A 20,595-nucleotide genomic window follows, 5' to 3' on the forward strand; every position below is an offset into this window, starting at 1 on the left:
AAGCACAAGTTAAGGGAATAATAAAAAGGGATATCCCCGGGCCCTTTCTCCCACTTGGTTCCCAGAGATGGCAGCCGGCTGAGGACTGTCCACTGAAAAGTCCTGCAGATACTGACAAAAAGCCATAAAAGCCACCAATCAACACGACTCACCCACATCCATAGTGCTTCAAATTGGGTTTTTAGTGCCTTAATCTTACTTATAAATAGATGGCTCAGGCCACCAGACAGGTGAGGAAATCCTGGAACACGAAAGAGACCAAAACAAATCAACATGAAAACAAAACTGAGAGGAAACAGATATAATGTGAGATACAGAAGAAATATTTTTTAAATCTTTAATGAATATCCCCAGAAATATGAAATAGCTCACTCACGAAACATGGAAAATATGATATATAAAAGAAACTCGAAATACTCCTAGAAATTAATGATCATACAAATAAAACATATACCGGAAAAGGTAGAAGAAAAAAATGTCAAGAAAATATCACCAGATGTAGAAAAAAATAAGAAATGGGAAATAATAGAGAAACAATAAGAAACCTAGAGCCCTTAAACATAGAATCAACAACTAAGTTAGCTACTCAATTTATAATGCCCTAGAGAATAGAGGGGAAGAAATTAGCAAATAAATTATAAAATACAATTTCCTAACTGAAAGGATATGGCAAGTGCCAGCCCAATGAAAGAGAAAGGACCAAGCCAAGTCTCATCGCTGCAAGACTCATCACCAAGAATAAAGACAAGACCTATAAGTTTCTGAGGTGGGGTAAAGGTTGCCATCAAAAAATTAAAAATTGAATGGAAACTAAAGGAAAATGAAGCAATAGGCCTAAAATTCCAAATGAAAATGATTTCCAACCAGAATTTTATGTGCAGACAACTTCTAAACTAAGAGTGAGATCATAAAAAAGACATTTTATAGTATGTAACATCTCAAAAAAAAAGTAGAAGTGGAGGGGCTGGCCGGGTGGCGCAAGCGGTTAAGTGCCCACGCTCCGCTGCGGCGGCCTGGGGTTCACCGGTTGGGATCCCGGGCGCGCACCGATGCACCGCTTGTCAAGCCATGCTGTGGCGGCATCCCATATAACGTAGAGGAAGATGGGCATGGATGTTAGCGCAGGGCCAGTCTTCCTCAGCAAAAAAAGAGGAGGACTGGCAACAGATGTTAGCTCAGGGCTGATCTTCCTCACAAAAAAAAAAAAAAAGTAGAAGTGGAACTCCGGGTGAGAAAGGGTGGGACAGGGGACAGCTGCTTTTCATTAAATCCTCTCCAGTCCTACTTGACTTGTAATCTTTACACTCATATTATATCAGCAAACTTTTCTGATTAAAGAAGAGAAAGACAGATAAATTTGCTATGTTTGTTATCACCAAAAATGTGCTTTTCAACAAAGTCAATTCTACCAAATTCCTGATGAAACTAAGTTTTTAATATTGGACTAAACCATCCAGAAACAGTTGACACTTACAGACCTGACTGCTCTGCCTGAGTTTCTGAGCATTTGTGCTACAGAAATTAGTCCCTGCTGGGAATGAATGCAGAGGCTTTTCTTCCAATCTAGATGGGGCCCTCAGGCCTGTCATTCCAGATTCTGATACAGATGGGTCTGTGTGTCATCTTTATTTTGACCCATGGTGCCAGAGCTCTGCCCAGCAAAGCAAGACAATAGCAGAAATATCAGCTATATTCCCTAAATCATCTTGTGCTAAATTCCTGTTCATAACCACTAAGGACCCACAGATGTCTCCTTTACCCAGGAAAATGAACAACTGTTCTGTACCCTCTGAAAATTCTGATGTGGGGACTACTCATATTTCTGCACCCGGCACAGATGCAATCTCAAAAGAGAACTACATACATACTCTTTCTCATAGAAAGAGCACATGAGTTAACAAATGATAAGAAGTCATCAGTAACTATGAGTCAAATGAACAGTTTTACTTTATTTGAGTTGCTGTGGCTCTGTACCATGTTAGGAGGTGGGGGGAGAAGTTTAGGGATATTTGAGTCTCCTTGGCATCTAATTATAGCTTTTGTTTAAGATCTGCTCTTGTGTCACCTGTTTGCTACTCATCCCAACAGCCAGCAGAGGAGGCGGTGACAATTTCTAAGACCCTGTCAGAGAAGAATTTCTCTTTCCCTTGCTCTCATGAATCCTCTGAGAAAAACCATAGCTTCCATGGATATTACAAATAGGCATTGTTTTGTCAGGTACTTTGATAGGAAATGAGCTTTGTTCTACGCCCCCATCTCTTTTGAGAAGGAGAGATGGAAATCCTGCTCTCCCATTACCAGCTGCCGGAACAAAAGGGAATGTGGCTCACTACCTGCCTGCCATGTTGAGGACTGAACAGCAGCTGTGAAGATGGGGGAAGAAACCCTTTCATCCGAATAAAATTGAGGCATTTCAACATGCTTTTGCCTCTGAATTTCTTCCTCTTTCTAGAAGGCTGTAATCAAATCAAAACTCTTATTTATGAAATAATTTAAAATTAAGTAAAAAGCGTTGAAAGAAGATAGCATTGAACAAACTCCTACCAAGAGTGAAACACTTTACCTCCATTATCGCTCTGATCTGCACAAAGACAGTATCATTATCACTAATTTAGAGATGAGGAAACAGGATCCGACAGTCAACTAAATCACTCTAGATGGCGCTATCTATGGGTAACGGGCATGGAACCATCACACCTGTGATGTGTTCAGAATACAACTTTCTTTTTGTCTCCCTCTGTCCCTTTAAATTGTACCTTAAGATGGATGAAAAGTGGGGCAGACTCAAGACTTTGTTGGTCACTCTGAGGAAATTAAAGTCTTTATGGCCAGAGTAGCCACAATTTGATAATCACGTCTGATTGCTTCCCCAAGCAAGAAGCACAGAAAGGGAACCTCAGTCTTCTCCTTGCCTGGTAGTTCATTCACCTTCTCCTTGACCTGTCTACCATGGCTGCCTCCAGGTTTCCTCTTGATCAGGCAAAGGGAGGGTGGAGGGAGAGGGGAACAGACACCTCCTATCTGCTGGTCCTGTCCCATGCTGACTGCCTGCTAAGGGCCTGGCAGATGAGAAATCCGGCTCCTTCTCTACTGCGCACCTTCATGGACTCTCTGACAACAACCCTCAAGCCCCAGGGGATGCAGTTTTCCTCTAGATGTCCCTTGACATTCCACCCTGGATTTCTGCTGGTTCATTCCAAGGAAATGCTCTCTCCAGTGGAGTCCCATCACCCTTCAAAGAGATCCTCTCAGGAAAAATGTGAAATCTCTTTCACATTTGGCCCACAGGAAAGACCCATGCAGGACCCAAGACAGCCCCTCTTCCATTAATGCAGCCCTCAGAACACTTTACCAGCCACACTCTCTGGGGCAAGCAAGAGATAACCCCAGGCCATTGTGTCCACCTCAGAAGAAGAACTTCATGCTATTCAAGTGGTCTTGTTAAAGCCCCAAATGATCTCATTAACAGCTTGTGGAGGGGGGATGAGACTCTAAGAACTCTCTCAAAAAGCATCCTTCTCTCAAATCTTCTCTCTCCATTCTTTTTGAATCTTTTTATATACTCCTTACAGGTAATGAGTTTGGGGATTTATAAAGCTGATTCCCACATATTTCCTTTAAAAACCTTCCTCTCTATCTGGAAGTTCCCTTTGGAATTTTTTATTCATTGTCGCTTGATGCCTCACTTAGTAGTTACAATGAAACTTCGGTGACATGGGCTAAAGACTGAAACCAGAATTCAAACCCAGGTCTGGTGACTTCAAACTTATCCTCTTTCCTACAGGACCATACTGATCCCAGGAACACTGCTGCCATTGATGAGACCACAAGGACTCCCCATAACTGGCCCAAAATTTGCCAGCACAGCCTATGTAGAGAAGGGAAAACGTTCAAGGTATTTGAGATACAAAGACCAAAATAAGGTTGACATTTTAAGAAATATGAGTTGTTGGCAGACGTAGGAGGTTTATAATCTGCAAGGAAGGCTCTCATGACCATAAGACATCGAGACAACAAACATTTTGGTAGTAAACATACCAAACACAGCCTCATCTAATCTAACTATCCATTGGCTCACCAATAGAGGAGTTCAGCAATTCTGGTTGTGTCATTTCATGAATTATTAGAATTGGAATATCCATTAGAGACTGTCTATCTAGCACCTTCATCTTATAGTGGGGAAATTAAGGCTCAGAGAAGTGAATGACAAGTCCCACTAGCATATGGTAGAACCAGAACAAGGATTCAAGACTCAGGATACTTTTTCCATGTCTACATCTCTTTCACTTGCCATTTGGCATGGTTTCCCAGAAGTTTTAAAAAAAATCAAATGATGGTAGATATGTTTTGAGAAATTACATTTGCAGTGATGAGGCTTGATGAAATTCTAGAATATCATCTACATTTCTATAGAGTTTTGCATTATTAATACTATGCTGCTTTCTTAAGACCGGGGTACAAAAAAAGTCTGGAGATAATACTCCTTAGATTTCATTCATATGCCATCTCTTCATTTTTATGTACAAGTGTTCCAAACTATGCATTTTGCTGTAAAAATAATTTCCCTAGGTGTATTGAAAAATGAAGCTGAATTATCCAAATTATCATTTATGCTCAGCATGATACACCAATATTGCCCTGTGCTTAGTTAAAAAATAATACTTTAGGGCCGGCCCTGTGGCTTGGCGGTTAAGTGCGTGCGCTCTGCTGCTGGCGACCCAGGTTCGGGTCCCGCGCGCGCACTGACGCGCCACTTCTCCGGCCGTGCTGAGGCCGTGTCCCACGTGCAGCGGCTGGGAGGATGTGCAACCGTGGCATGCAGCTATCTGCTGGGGCTTTGGGGGAAAAAAATAAATAAATAAATAAAATTTAAAAAAAATAATAATAATAATACTTTATTGCACAATTTATATTTCAGGCCCCGTTTACATATTTGTTTACAATCTTTGAAATATTTGCCTAGTTAATGTTGACATTTTCTTATGAGACAACTGATTCTGAAAGCTAGACTAAAACATACAGGTGGGTCAAAATATGTGTGTTTCAAATGATAGGAAGCAAGGAGAACAGTGATCCCTCCACCAGGTCCTGAGGTACCTAAGGTGCTCAGAGAAAACACAGCCTCCTCTTCAGAGCAGTATCCTTGGAGCAGAGCCAGTTTTCAGTCAGGAGGTAAAAGATGAAGGAAACATTCAGGAAAGTAGCTCTGCAAGAGATCACTGTGTGACAGTGGGTAAAGTGGGGAGGGGCAGGAGCTAGGGCCAGGTTCAGGGGTCTGCAGAGTAGTTAGAGAAAAGGGTTCTTGCAGTGACAGATGGTGTGGGAGGTGAGAACTTATAATGGTGACAGAATGCCTAGGGATATGAGACATGGTGGGTAAAATGTAAGAACATTTTCCTCCTCAGTAATTTGTATACGTTCTGTATAGCTCTGTGCAAATTAACGGAGGCAGGATAGTCCCCCTTACTTTCCCCTATACCTGTCCACTTACTGGGACACTTAGTTCCCTCCTCCTGGGGCCCTGGCCCACAGTAAGCTGCAATAATTGAAAGCAGTCTTTGATGAGAGAAAGAAATGAGACAGATATTCTTTAGCATAATCACCTCCTAGTTTTGTGCTAAGAGATGGTTAATATTCGTAAAGTAAGAGTTAGTTTTGTATACAATCTCCCTAAGGCTGGATGAAGTAGGGCCAATTTTTTCATCCACTCTCCCTACACACAGAACTGAGGAGACCACAACTTCCACCACCCTGTACAGAAGTTAAATCCAGATTGAAATGGATAGCCAGAGCCAGAGAATAAGAAAAGAAGGGAAACCAGGAAGGCAAAGCAGTTAAAAAAACAAGACAGACTGAGAGGACCATGGGGGCACCAAGGGACAGGAGCGGTAGGAGAAGGAGGGAAAGATAAAAAGCAATAAAGAGGAGAGGTATCCTGACACTCATCCTGAGTCAGCTTGTCATGAGCCAAAGGGCACTCGAGGAGCCAAGTGAGGATGGTTTGGGACCATCATCTGAACTTTGTGTGATGTTTTATCATCTAATAGTAAGATTTGATTTCTACTAACAGATAGCTTATCCGTTCAATAAGCATTTACAGGTGTTTATTCATTATCTGTTATTATTATTCACTATTCATTAATTCCCTATTAACGTTAATTGCCTAGAATACAAAGATGAACAGGACAAAGTCCAGAGCCAACTTTAAAATGTTCTCAGGTTAGTGGGCGAGGTAAAACAGACAGATAATGCCTTGAGGGTATGTGCTAACAGAGAACCGAGGAAGGAGCTCTCAGCTGAGTCTGGGTGGCATCAGAACCGACCAACCTCAGATGTTATTGTTTCACAAGTTTCAGGGTCAGTTTTCCAAAAGGAAAAATGAGGGCATGTGTTTTCCAGGCGGAGGCACCTGCTGCAGTTAGGAAGGCCCGGGAAGAAATCGTAGCACATCCAAAAGGCAGAAGTCTGGCTTATCTGGAAGTGTGGTGGGCCCAGGCAGGGGCAACAGGTGGAAGATGAAAACGTTAGAATAGATCTAAAAGATGTGTAGGGACCAGACTATGAAGGAGCTGAAGCTGTGATTTTATCCTCAAGTTTCTTGGAATTCCTGAAGGATGTATGTCCGAGAAATCAAGCAGACAGTTGATGAGTTTCCATTCTACCTTAGAAAAAATGACCTGGTGAGGAAATGGAATGAATTGGAGAGGACAGATGGAGGGAAATAGGACTGATCAGGAGGCCATTGCAATAGTTAATTAAAAGAGTGAGACGAAAATCCAACTGTGATAGAAACAATCTAAAAACTAAAAGACAGAAGTTGATTCAAGCCAGAGTTTATAGTCGTTTCATAACGGTTAAGTATCAGGCTGTTCAGTGGGACCATTACCATTTATTTTCCCATTGCTTCTATAGAGGCATTTGATTCAACTTACATCATTTTTACTTGTATAGTTAGTGTCAGGCATTAACTGCTTGGAGCATGAGAAGAACCTAAACTAATTCTCTGTCTCAGGAAAACTGAGAAGCCTCACACACATCTTGGGCTCCTCTGACAACATGAGTACAAGAGCTCACCACCCACAGACCCACACTGAAATAATCACTTAAGGATTTACTTAAAGGAAAGGAAAAATGAAGCTAGAAAGTTCTCAATGATTGTTAAATATGTTGGTGTATTCAACTAACTATTGATTATTTTACTAAAAAGTAAGTTTGCATTTTAAAAGGGTAGAACAAAATTCCAGACAGCAATAAATAGAAAAAATAGCCAGAATAAAGTTAAAGCAGGCTGCAAAGTCTGTTGTTAACTTTAAAACCTTTGAAAAAAATTGCACTTTAGTATGTGTATTAAAATTTAAGGTCCCAGTGGCCAGAGCTGAAACAGATTGACCAATAAAATAAGTAGTATTGGATTATAACACGAAGTTTCAAATACATATCCAGGAGTCCATGCTGATTTTTTTAAATGATTGAATGAATAAATAAATAAAATGGGGAGAATAGACAAATCTGTACAGAAAAATTCCAAATAACTTATGTATAAACTCTGGAGGAGTGTAAGTCGCCATCCCTACATGTAGGCTGTGCATTTTGATTTTCTTCCAAGAGCACAGTATGGAAAAGGAGAGTAAAAAGAGTCACTTTACAGTGGAGAAAGCTGGCAGACACAATTCAGCCTCCAGAGGATGAAGGTCAACATCCACGGCGAGAGGTCATGTTGATAGCATGTATCCTTGACGTGATGTGATGAAAGTAGCACTGACCTCTGTGGTCTTCCTCCCCAAAACCCGTAACCCCAGTCCAATCATGATGAAAACATCAGAAAAAGCCCAACAGTGGGACATTCTACAGAAAACCTGACCCGTACTCCTCAAGACTGTCAAGGTCATCAAAACAAGGAAAATCCAAGAAACTGTCACAGCCAAGAGGAGCCTAAGGATACATGATGATTAAATGCAATGTTGTATCCTCAATGGGATCCTTTAACAGAAAAATGGTATTAGGTAAAATCTCGGAAATCTGAAAAAAGTATGATTTTTAATTAATAACAATGCATCAATGGTTTATTAATTATAAAAAAATACATCATACTAATGTAATTTGTTAATAAAAGGAGAAACTGGACGTGGGATACATGGGAAATCTCTAAATTATCTTGGTAATTTTTCTATCAATCTAAAATTTTTCAAAGATAAAGTTTATTTTTAAACATTTTAAAAATTTAAGGACTTTTAACTCCCCAGAAAGAAAAAAATGGTAATAAAGAAAACTTTATTAATTATCCAGGCTGTGGCAAAAAAAAAAAATAGAATGAAAGAAGCAAAAAAAATGGTAAATAGAAAAGTTTAGAATAAATCCAAATATATCAATAAAGTAAATGCAAATCTTTTTAAATCACCATTAAATCTCAGAGTACCTTAGGGGACACTACAGGGCATTTAAAATGAAAGAAGTACTAAGAGAAATAAGTCAAAGAGAGAAAGACAAATATCGTATGATCACACTTACATGTGGAATCTAAAAACACATACATGCACAAAAAGGGGCTCGTAGGTAAGAAAACAGATTGGTGGTTGTAGGGGGCAGGAGTTGGTGAGATGGGTAAAGGGAGTCAAAAGGTACAAACTTCCAGTTATAAAATGAATAAGTCATGGGGATGTAATGTACAGCATGGTGATTATAGTTAATAATACTGTATTGCATATTTGAAAGTTGCTGAGAGAATAGATCCTAAAAGTTCTCATCACAAGAAAAACAATTGTAATATGTATAGTGATGGATGTTAACTAGACTTGTGGTGATCATTGCTCAATATATACAAATATCTAATCATTATGTTGGTACACCTGAAGCCAATGTAACGTTATATGTCAATTACAACTCAATAAAAAATAAATAAATAAATGAAAGAAGTAGATCATGCATTAATGTGGATAGATCTCAAAAATGTAATATAGTATGAAAAACACAAATTGTAGACAATATGGTGACATTTATGTAAAGGTTAAAAGCACAAAAAGTAATTATATATGTTGTCCATGTAAAAAATATGTATATAGGGAAATGTAGCTAGAAAGAATACATACAACTTTAAAGGGAGTGATGGAATTAAATTAAAATTCCTTTTTAAATCCTTCTGGGGATAGAGAGAAGAATGGGATTGCAGAAGGGTACAAAGGAGTCTTTAACTGTATTTGCAAGCTTCTATTTCTTTAAAATTAAATCTAAAACAAAAATAAGTACTATAGTACAAATTCAATTGTTTTAAGGTTATTTCTGTATTAAACAAAACAAATCAGAGCAAGTCTGACTCGTATTAATTGACCTGTATTAACCTTATCACCCTAGTATTTATCTCATTATATTACATGAACTATGAAGCTATGAAGTTTTTAACTATATGACACAAAAATTCATTAATCATTAACACATGATTAAGTACAATTAAAGCCATTTATTGACTTTTTAACATAATGTTCAATTAACACATGACCTGGCCAAACAAGACAAAACATGACAATGAACCTCTGGGGGAACACTTAGTCTCCATTACAGGGATGAAATTTAGAATAGAGTTAAATTTAGAACAGAGTTAAGAGTTTCCATCAGGATGTAACTGAATCTTTCCATTCATTCCCAGGGAACAGGAAAAGCCTAAATTAGTACCTGTGTTTCTTTTCATTTGTTTTAATTCCAGCTTTATTTAATAAAAGGGGGGGAGGGGAGAGGAGAGAGGAGGGCAGAAAAGGGGAGGAGGAAAGGAGGAGAGGAGAGAAGTGAAGAGAGAAGAGGGGAAGGGATGGAGGGAAAGGGAGAAGAGAAGGGAAAAGATCAAAATAGAGCCACGGAACCAGAAGAGGAGGGGAGCGGAGGGGAGGGGGAAGGTGGGGAGGGGAGGGGAGGGGAGGGCAGGAAGTAGGAAGTAGAATGGAGATTCCCTTACCAGAGAGACAATGATGCAAACACCCCAGATCCTTGATTAAAAGAGATGCACAAGGCTTAAAAAATCTTGGTTTTCCCTTTGATAGAATTACGTCAGACAGAGAAAGCCATACACCATGTGATTTCACTCACGTGGAAGATTAAAAAAAAATGAAAAAATAAAAAACACACAGACGCAGAGAACAGATTGGTGGTTACCAGACAGGAAGGAGAGAGGGAGGAGAACAAAAGAGGTAAAAGGGCATGTGTGTAGCCTGATGGTGATAGATGGAAACTAGACTTTGGATGGTGAACACAATGTAGTCTTCACAGAAATTGAAATATAGTGATGTACACCTGAAATTTGTATCATATTATAAACCAAAGTTACCTCAATAAAAAAAAAAAAACTTTCTGATATTCAAACTGTGTGAATGATTTACCTATTCAAAAAGTTAAATAAAAATGTTTACTTAAAAAGAATACAATTAAAGACAGGTTGCTAGTACCTGGAGTAAACAAACATTGGAACTAACTCAAGCAGGAGCATTTAATTTGGTCAAAAAGAGTGGGACAAAATTAGATAAGTCAAGGGCCGGCCCCGTGGCTTAGCGGTTAGGTGCGTGCGCTCCACTGCCGGCAGCCCAGGTTCGGATCCCGGACGCGCACCGACGCACCGCTTCTCCGGCCATGCTGAGGCCGCGTCCCACATACAGCAACTAGAAGGATGTGCAGCTATGACATACAACTATCTACTGGGGCTTTGAGGGAAAAATAAACAAATAAAATTAAAAAAAAAATTAAATAAGTCAAGAGAGTACTTGAAAATGACGGCTTTACAGAAAATGTATATTCCCCAGCAACTTGTTTTTCACACATTGGCAAATTTTTAGGGCATCATAGGGAAGTTCTGTAATCCTTCATGTCATTTTCAGAACGTTATTCCCTACTTTATTTTTTTTCAACTTTTAATCATTTTTTTATTCCTTCTCTGTGAGATTTGTATTAGAAACACCTAATTTTTAAAAATTACAATAAGCCACACGAAAGTATAGACAAACAGTATAGACAAAAGTTTAAAAAAAGAAACACAAACTAGTGATTGACAACATTAATTTCCCTCCAATTTGCAAGATTAAAAAAAATTATACAAACTTTGCCAAATATAGCAGACATAGTTGACAAAAATTTATGTTTTAAATTAAACTTTCCAACTGCTTTTATTTTTATAATTTAAAGTGTTACTTTCTCTTATTACAAAAATAATGCATTCTCATTACAGAATATGCAGATTAACAAAAAGAATACCCATAACCCCAGCAACTCAGAGAGAGGCATCCACTATTTACACTCAAAAGTGTCTTGACATTCCAATAATTGTTTCTATAAAAAAAATTTGACCAGATCACCTGGAGCCCCAGCCATTTATATTCAATAAATGTCAGCAACAATTTGATCCATTAAACTCATAAATTGTCTTCTGATTTCCTCTTCAATCTATAATTTCATGTTATCCTTGGAAGCACCAACTGGTTGTGATTACTATCACGGGAGCTTGGTGTCCTAGCGTGTAGAGATGGCAGCTGAGTTAACCAGCCCCAGGCTGGGCGATGCCAGTTCATGAAACAGCTCTAGGTTGCTGCTACAGCTGCTTGATCTCTAGGAAATGTTAAAATTTCACTTAGTTATTTTTGCCTTTATGTATTTCAGTGTAGTTTCTAATAGCAAAGACTCTTTGGGGAGGAGGGGGAAACCTCAGGATTTGTTTTGTACTAGAGATGAACAGAAGGTGTTCTACCAAGGACCCAAAAACGAAAAAAATGAAAAATGCAGATATGGGGAACTGACAATAGAACCAAGAATAGAAGCAAAATAGGAGATAATAAGGATGAACCAGAAATCACCCAATAAAAGCCAAACTGTGCTTTGAATACTGTGTGCTGACAGAAGACCCTAAATAATCCCCCATAGATGCTAAATTTCCCATAGGAAATTAAAAACTAGTAAAACTGATTGAATAGCAAAAACTACACACTAAAGTTTGGTTATGAAAGCATAAATGCATTTTGCAGGACAGAAAAAGGAATTGACCTAAAGAGGGGCTTCCAACATTCAAAAATCTAGATAAACTTAGAACTCATGATTTCAATAGAAAAATGTGAATTATTTACCAACTTATTTATTCACTTGTTATAATTTCTATTTTTTTCAAGTACATGACTACCTTATGAGATGGTTCTGAGAGTACTTATCTTCCACTTAAGACAGTGGTTAACTGATTCACTGTATAACTTTAGCCAAGTGAGAACAATCAATGGAGGATTCTAAATTATATCTAAATTAGGACAAGGCATGATCTAGCAATCTCACTTCTGCATATACATCCAAAGGAAATGAAAACAGGATCTCAAATAGATATATGCAGTCCCGTTTTCATTACAGCATTATTCGCAATAGTCAAGATATGAATACAACCTGTGTCCATCAGTGGATGAATGGATAAAGAAGATGTGGTATGTGTGTGTGTGTGTATATATATATATATATATATATATATATATACACACAAAGGAATTCAGCCATGAGAAAGAAGGAAATCCTACCATTTGCAACAACATGGATGAAACTTGGGGGCATTATGTTAAGTGAAATAAGCCAGACAGAGAAAGACAAATACTGTATTATATCACTTATATGGGGAATCTAAAAAAGGCAAACTCATAAAAACAGATAGTAGAATGAATGGTGGTTGCCAGGGGCTGAGGAATGGAAGAAATGGGGAAATGTTAGTCATAGGGTACAAACTTCCAGTTGTAAGATGACTAAGTTCTAGGGATGTAATGTGCAGCATGATGATTATAGCTAATATTGTATTATATACTTAAAAGTGGCTAAGAGAGTAAACATTAAATTTTCTCACCAGAAAAAATAAATGGCAATTATGTGACATGACAAAGGTGTTAACTAACACTCTGGTGGTAATTATTTCACGATATATGTGTATCAAATCAATGTGTTGTATATCTTAAACTTACGCAATGTGATATGTCAGTTATATCTCAATAAAGGTGAAAAAAATAAATAAATTAGGACAATGCAATGTTCATCCACAATTGCTATAGTGTACAAGGCTGATTAAATCTAATGGCATATGTTATCTTTGTATCATCCACGTTTTCTCTCCCACACTGGAATATAATCCCTATAAGGCAGATAGCAAGTCCTTGTTTCCCCCACAATACTTCACAAAGCACTTGCCAAAAGTAGACTAATATAAAAGGAATGTCTAATAAAACCAAACTACTTACTCTTTTACAAAAGCTAAGAGTATGCCACAATTTTCAGCTATTCACTGCAAAGGTAACTGAAATCTCCATGATAAAATTGTGAACTAACCTGGATTAAAACATCCTAATGAATTTTAAATCAGTGAAGTCATCTATTTTTATTTTTCTTTCAAAACAGAGCTTGCAAAGCACTTGCAGAATTGAATAGACTTTTATTTAGTTGCTTTTTCACATCGTTGGGTGAAATGTGAATTTCTAGTGGTAGATTTCATTGATTTCTGTCAAACTGGACAACACTTTGTAGAGTTAGTCTATCCTTTCAGGAAGAAAGGTAAGAAAGCTGCTGTATCAAGCCTTCTTTGTCAGCAGGATATTGGGGGAAAAAATTACTCTGTGTTGACTTCTAGAAATCATAAGATACACATCTCAGAATTCAAGCCACATGGCTTCGGCCACTAGTGATATAGCTTATACAAAACAGAGAAATAAAGAGAGCTCTCCATTTTATCAGCTATATCTGAGTAGTCTGGGATGCTATACGATGTCCTTCAACCAATTCCAGGCAGCTGCTGTGGTTCACAAATGATCATTCAAAATTCCAGATGGGAGATTTCCTAAGGCAATTGCTGAAAGGCAGGCACAGACAAGAAGCAGCCAACTGAGGGACGTGAGCCACCCAGCAGAATGGAGGGCTCTCACCCCAGCTTTAGACTCAGGTCTAGATGCCACTTCTTTCAGTCAAAGAGTAGAAGAAGCACAATTTAGAGAGGAAAATTCAAAGATAATATACTATTAGAAGATGCTGATTATAACGTTTTGGGAATTGAATGAACCAAGTTAAGAGGAAGAGGACTCCTGGGCATTGTGGAAAGATTCTCAAAAATATATTACAGTAGCCCAATATTAACCTCAGCAGAAGCGTGTTGTCAGGGTGCCAACCCCCTGACTCAGGTGTAGTCAGGTCTAGGGTCAGAGTCCAAAGCCCAAGCATGGAGAGCTGAGCTGGACAAGAGGTTCTAGCCAGAGCTTTGATTGCTTATTTCTGAAAGCACCACTTGAACCAGCTGACTGTGTATGGCCATGTGGAGAGCTATGCACGGTGTGGCTGTTCCTAACACGTCCAATGAAAACAAAATATCCTGTCAGCTCTATTCTTCAACCAGAGAAAAATAGAATATACAAAATGCAATTGGGGCAAGGCCATAGATTTTTCTGAAGGTGATGCTTCAAGTCCAGCAAAGTAGCTGAGCCACAAGTTCTCAGAATAATGCTCCTCCATGCATGACTCTTATCACCGGAAAACTGTAGGTCACTAATTTTTCCAATTTTCCATATTTATTATAGCAGAAGCCAGTGGCAAGATACCTAGATTCTCTTAAGTCACTTTGGAAAAAGGAAAGCAGACCAGAAAGTTTCATCATAAGAGTTACAGAGGATGTTCCATGGAGCAATCCCCCACCAAAGGATAGCCCAACCTTCTCCAAGAGTCATACCCAGAGTTTTTTTTTTTTTTAAATGGATTATGAGAGACCAGCCCCGTGGCTTAGTGGTTAAGTGCGCACGCTCTGCTACTGGCGGCCCGGGTTCGGATCCCGGGTGCACACCGACGCACCGCTTCTCCGGCCATGCTGAGGCCACGTCCCACATACAGCAACTAGAAGGATGTGCAGCTGTGACATACAACTATCCACTGGGGCTTTGGGGGAAAAATAAATAAGTAAAATTTTAAAAATATGGATTATGAGGAAATTTTAGCTTTCAGTGCTTTTTTCCATGTCAAAATATCTGTGATGATGGTGACTATAGTTAATAATACTGTATTGTATATTTGAAAGTTGCTAAGAGAGTAGATCTTAAAAGTTCTCATCATGAGAAAAAAAAAATTGTAACTATATGTGGTGATGAATGTTAATTAGACTAATTGTGGTGATTATTTCACAATATATCCGTATGGAATCATTATGTTGTATACCTGAAACTAATATAATATGTCAATTATATCTCAATAAAAAAATATCTGTGATGACTTATTCATGACATCGATTCATGATCGACACAACTTCTGTGTGGAAGTATTCTGCTCCCCTTCCCTCTCTGTAAACTTGGTAGGGGAGAGTTTTGAATCAATACTTCTATTATACACTAATTTTATGCACTTCCTCAAGTTGTATGTGCATCTCCTGCCTCCTGGACCCTCCTTGGGGCCAACCAGTCCCTTCTCCTTAATTACCACCAGCAGCCTGGTCCATCAGCCTTGCTCGAAGTGTGCAACTCCTGCCTCTGCTTCTGGAATTCAAACAACATGGCTTAGGTTAGGCCACTGGTGATATATAACTCGTACAAAACAGGGAAATGAAAAAAAGAATGCCATCCCACAGGATGGAATTTGATATCCTTAATGGCCACAGGCAGAGCTGAAAAATACTACTCAAAAGTACAGGGACGTCAACTCTCTGCGGACTGAACTTTGAGCAATGATCAATAAGAAAGAGGGGGTAGCCAAACCCCACCCACCAGGGACTGCTCTGTTCGTGTGGGCTTCTTTGTCCTCCCCTATGCGGAGGAGATGCACCTGTGGGCCCAGCTGTGTCTTCTCATGGCTCTTTGGGCTGCTGCAGCTGGTTTGGTAATGCATTCCTTCACCCTTTTCCCTCACTCTCACTGCCTTAGTGTGGCATCTCCCAAGTAATACATTAGTACTTTAAATCTTTGCCTCGGATTCTGTTTTCTAAGAAACCAAGGCTAAGAATGAATGTAAGAAGTTTCACCTAAATTTAACTTTTGAGTTATTTTGTTCATCCAAATTCTAGACTTAAAATAGAACCAAGAGTAAGTTCAAATTAAAGGTGTCAGGTCTTTGGGGGAAATATTGAGATATACACAAACTCACCAACTTTAAATCAAGAAAATATCCTTGGAAATTTTTACAATTAACTATCCTCCTTCAAGCACTCTAAATAGTGTTAATAAAAATGTTACTGTAAAAAAAATCGATATACCTAAAATCAAAGATCTAGGAAACTCTGGGGAGAACAACCAAAAAATTGTCAAAGATTATTACTTATCCTCTTTAGCCACATTATAAAAATAAATATAGGCGACAAGTAAAATTCCCATTACAATCAGTTTCATGGTCTAGACAAATTGATTTCTTGTGGCTCAAAACTTGTACATCTCTCAAGTGGCTGAAATTCATATCCTCGGGCAGCTGAAAATGAAATAGCTATGTCCAAACTCTCTAAAATGATTTAGCAAATATTAACAACTGCTCTAAACACAGTTAAGGAAATGAAAGATAACATGATTTCTCCAAACAGGTAACTCCTTGTACAGATAGTATAATTATCTTTGGGGGGTGATCAGCATCTTTGAGAAGGAAGGGGATGATGAGAATCGGCTGTGCAGTTGAGTTGGGCCCCGGGGTTTCAGAAATGAATAAGATGCAGTCCCTGCTCTTGATGAACTGACAGTCTGATAAAAAAAAGAGAGAGAGAAATAATAATTAACTGCAAAAAGTATTATGAGTAATATATTTCATGTTTTGGAAGAACAGATGACAGTTGCTGACTTGACTTGGAGGAGGTTAGGGATACTAATAGATGTTCTAATTAACATGCTACTATTAGCTGAGATAGGAATTGGTTTGAGGAGAAAAATAGTAGATTTGGTTTGGGACATGATGAATTTGAGGTAAAACATCCAGATAGAAATTAATCCGTAGACACATGAAAAATCAGACCTGATGTTCAGGAAAAACTTCCAGTCCAAAGCAGGAGATGCAAGAGTCAGGAGGGTTCAGATTATAGTTAAATGCACACATGAGAAGGCCCAGGGAGCATGTGTCAGGAAAAAAGAGGAGTGGATTGAGAGGAAGCAAGAGTCCAATTTTGTAATCCCAGGCAACACAGATATTTAAGATGAAAAGGGAATTCGAGAAGGAGGAGTCAAAAATTAGGAGGAAAACAACACAAAAGAATATCTCAAATGAAAGTTGGAAAGGTCCAAAGAGGAAGAATGTGCTCAGCAGTTTTCAATGCTACTAAATAGCCGACGGAAATAACTGAGAAAAGTCACCGTTGGATTTGGCAGTTAGCGGGTCACGCTGAGAGGACTTTATCTGAGGTGGGATTGACCAAAGCCAAGTTAAAATGGGCTGAAGATTGAAAGGCAGACAGGGAAGTAGAAAGGGTGATGAGACACTAGCCTGCAACACTGACACCACATCATACTATTGGGTCAAAAAAAAGGAAACTGTGTAAAACACAATTGCTGTGCATGTGTGGCAGCTTGTCACAGCTCTTTCTGAGGCTGCATCATCTAAATGTATCTGGTCCCATCTGCAGTTGCATGCTCTTTGGCGCCATTTGTTGGTGCCAAAATAAATATCTTTAGGGGACCATTCTGGTTTCAGTGGCTAGCTGGGATTTACACACTTTTAGCTCCCTTTTCATAAGCTTGAAGCAGGGAGACTGGGCTGGGACTCACATTCTGCCTCGAGTTTCCCAGGAGAGTTCTCTGCTATTTCCTGCTTTGCCTCACATTCCCCTCCAGAAGTTAAAAAGCTTTAACTCCCACCACACTCTCCCTCCCCGCAGCCCCCGCCCCATCCATCTCACTGCAAGATGATGAGAGGCTCATGGACAGGAAGAAATGGCAGCTATAAGATGAGAGGAGGGATATAGATCTTTGTTGGCAGAACAAAGGAGGAAGTAATAACTTAAATACAGATGTTTATTCTTTGGTTTCATCCCAGCTGCTTTCCAGTTTTATTATTGTCTGGTCTCTCATTTACCATATAATGGCATATAATCAGGTACATTGATATTGAGAGTAACTACTGCTTGGATAGAAAAGAGAGACTTCATACATTATATGAAATTATTCTTGTACAGAAACTGTGCCAGTCATGTGTCCTTTGCTTTCAAATACATTTTCCCCTCTTCCTGTAAGGAATTACATTTCCAAGTCTCCCTTGTCACCTGGATTCCATGTAGGTTCAACTCGGGAGAAGCACTGGCAAAAGACTGGGGGGCAGGAGGAGAGAAGTCAGGTATTTTCCCTCTCTTGCTCTGTTTCATGCAGCGCTCCCAGCGATGGCTGTGTTTCCCCTATAACTCCAGATTCCACCATTTCCCCACTACAGTCACTCCCTGAAGGTGACCCTGGTTCCTGGATTCTGGTAACGTCACCATCTCCCATTGTCTCTCAAGCCCAAAGGGTGAGCACAGCTTCCTGTGGTTGCTAATTTTGGGGATGCATCAACCACCGCTATTGGCTTCTCAGATCTTCCATTACCCAAAAACAAATTCCCTGAATTAAACTCCCTCTGTTGAAAGACCTAAAGTGGTTTCTACCTTCTGATTGGACCATGACAGGGAAACCATCATAACCAGATCTAGGAAGCACTGTTTTAGGAGGATTATTATCAAAGACAGGGAAATATTTATCTGTATCAGCCTTTATTATCACACTCCCCTACACAACCCTCAACCAAAAGTGATAGAGAATTAACAACGTCCTCCTAACCAGAAAATTAAAATCTATTTGAAAGCAGTAAACATGGATACAAGGAAAAACAATACCCTGAAGAATAGAAATGCTATGAAGTCAGGGCTCTCAGACAATGAGGGCTGATGATCCTAGAGGGCAAGTTAGTTGAAGAAAAGGGGGGATGTATTGGAGGTCAAGAGCTATTAGAAAGGGAATGTATGTCAAGATGAGATGCACATAAAAATGTGCAGAACAAAAAGAGCTGGGGTGATCTGTCTACTTAGCAAAGTTAAAATTTCTGAGATCTGTGGGTTGAGGGGAGGTAGGGCTCCAGGGGAAGGGAAGAGAGAAGGAAAGAACTGCACTAGGAAATAGGAAAAAAAGGGAATTTTTTTAAATTCAAGAGAAACAACAAGTATACTAAAGAGTCTAAGTGTTTTCAATATGAGGTTCACCTGGGGTAATCCATCCGAATCGCCAAAATGAGAACTGAGGCAGTGACTGATGGAGGAGTCCAAAGAAGATCAAGGCCTCCATGCATAGGCCAAGGAAAGGAGAAGGGAGGAAAGGAAGAGAAAAAGCATCCTAGTGAGGAAACAACTATACCAGAGCTAAAATTGGCATAGAAAGAAGAAAGATCTCGGCTTGCAGATAGATGCTATGAAACAGAACAGCAGTGAACTCATTCAGGTTAGAGAGTGGGTTGAGATATTGATTGGAGCCCACATGGGAGGAGGGGTCTGTGTACGTACATATGATGTAAGCATAGAGGTATATACATATGTATACGTGTATACGGGTATATAATATAAACATATTATTTATTAATTAGCATATAAGCCACAAAAATACTAAAAATTTTAACCAGGACAGACTCATAGATTAAGAACATGTAAGAAGTCAAGCCAAACTTGAGGGAATTTAGAAATTGAAAAGATTACAGTTTAAATAAAACGAATAACTCTCCACACACACCCCTCTCCTGTTATCCTCTACCCCTTCTCCACCCAGCACCGTCATTATACTTCAAAAAGAAGCTATTGTATTACCATAAATTGCCCAGCCTGTGACTCAAGTCAGTTCCAAGGCTTATAGAAAAGTGGACTAGCAGTTCAAATTTTCTAATACCTGCTATTTAATTTTAAAGTGACCTTAAAAAGAAAGGGAAAATCTCATTATTCTGTGCCTTAGTCTGTTCAGACTGCTACAACAAACTACCATAGACTAGGTGGCTTAAACAACAAACATTTATTTCTCACAGTTTTGGAGGCTGGGAAGTCCAAGATCAAGGCGCCAGCAGATTTGGTGTCTGGTGAGACCCTACTCCCTGGTTCATAGATGGACACTGTGTTCTCACACGGTGGAAGAGGCATGGGAGCTCTCAAGAGTCTCTTTTATAAGGACACTAATCCCATTCACGAGGGCTCTGTCCTCACCACCTAATCACCTCCCAAAGTCTCAACCTCCTAATACCATCACATCGAGGGTTAGGATTTCAATATATGAATTTGGGGGGGACATAAGCATTCAGTCCATAACACTCTATATATACCTGAATTGAAATGAAAAAAAAAAAAACTAAGTAGTTTATATGATCAACATATAACTAGCAGCCACCAAATGAAGAATAAAACATTAGAAATGCATCTATGTGTATTAATTGCCCTTCTTATCACAGAAATAATCTATTGTTAAGAAGAGTCTTTTGATACCACAGATAGGAAATGAAAATGTGCTTTCTTTTTTGCTAGCGTATTTAATTAGCTCTTTTGTAATTGTACACCCCCCCCACCCCAGGTTATAAGAAGACAAATTATTCCAGACGTAAACAAGGTAGAAGGCTTTTCTAAAACAAATGATTCTTGAAAATGACTTAAACTTCAGCACAGTCCCTTAA

The sequence above is a fragment of the Ceratotherium simum genome, chromosome 18 (assembly GCF_057802395.1).
Source record: "Ceratotherium simum simum isolate JZ-2026a chromosome 18, ASM5780239v1, whole genome shotgun sequence".
In the NCBI taxonomy this organism is placed as follows: Eukaryota; Metazoa; Chordata; class Mammalia; order Perissodactyla; family Rhinocerotidae; genus Ceratotherium; species Ceratotherium simum.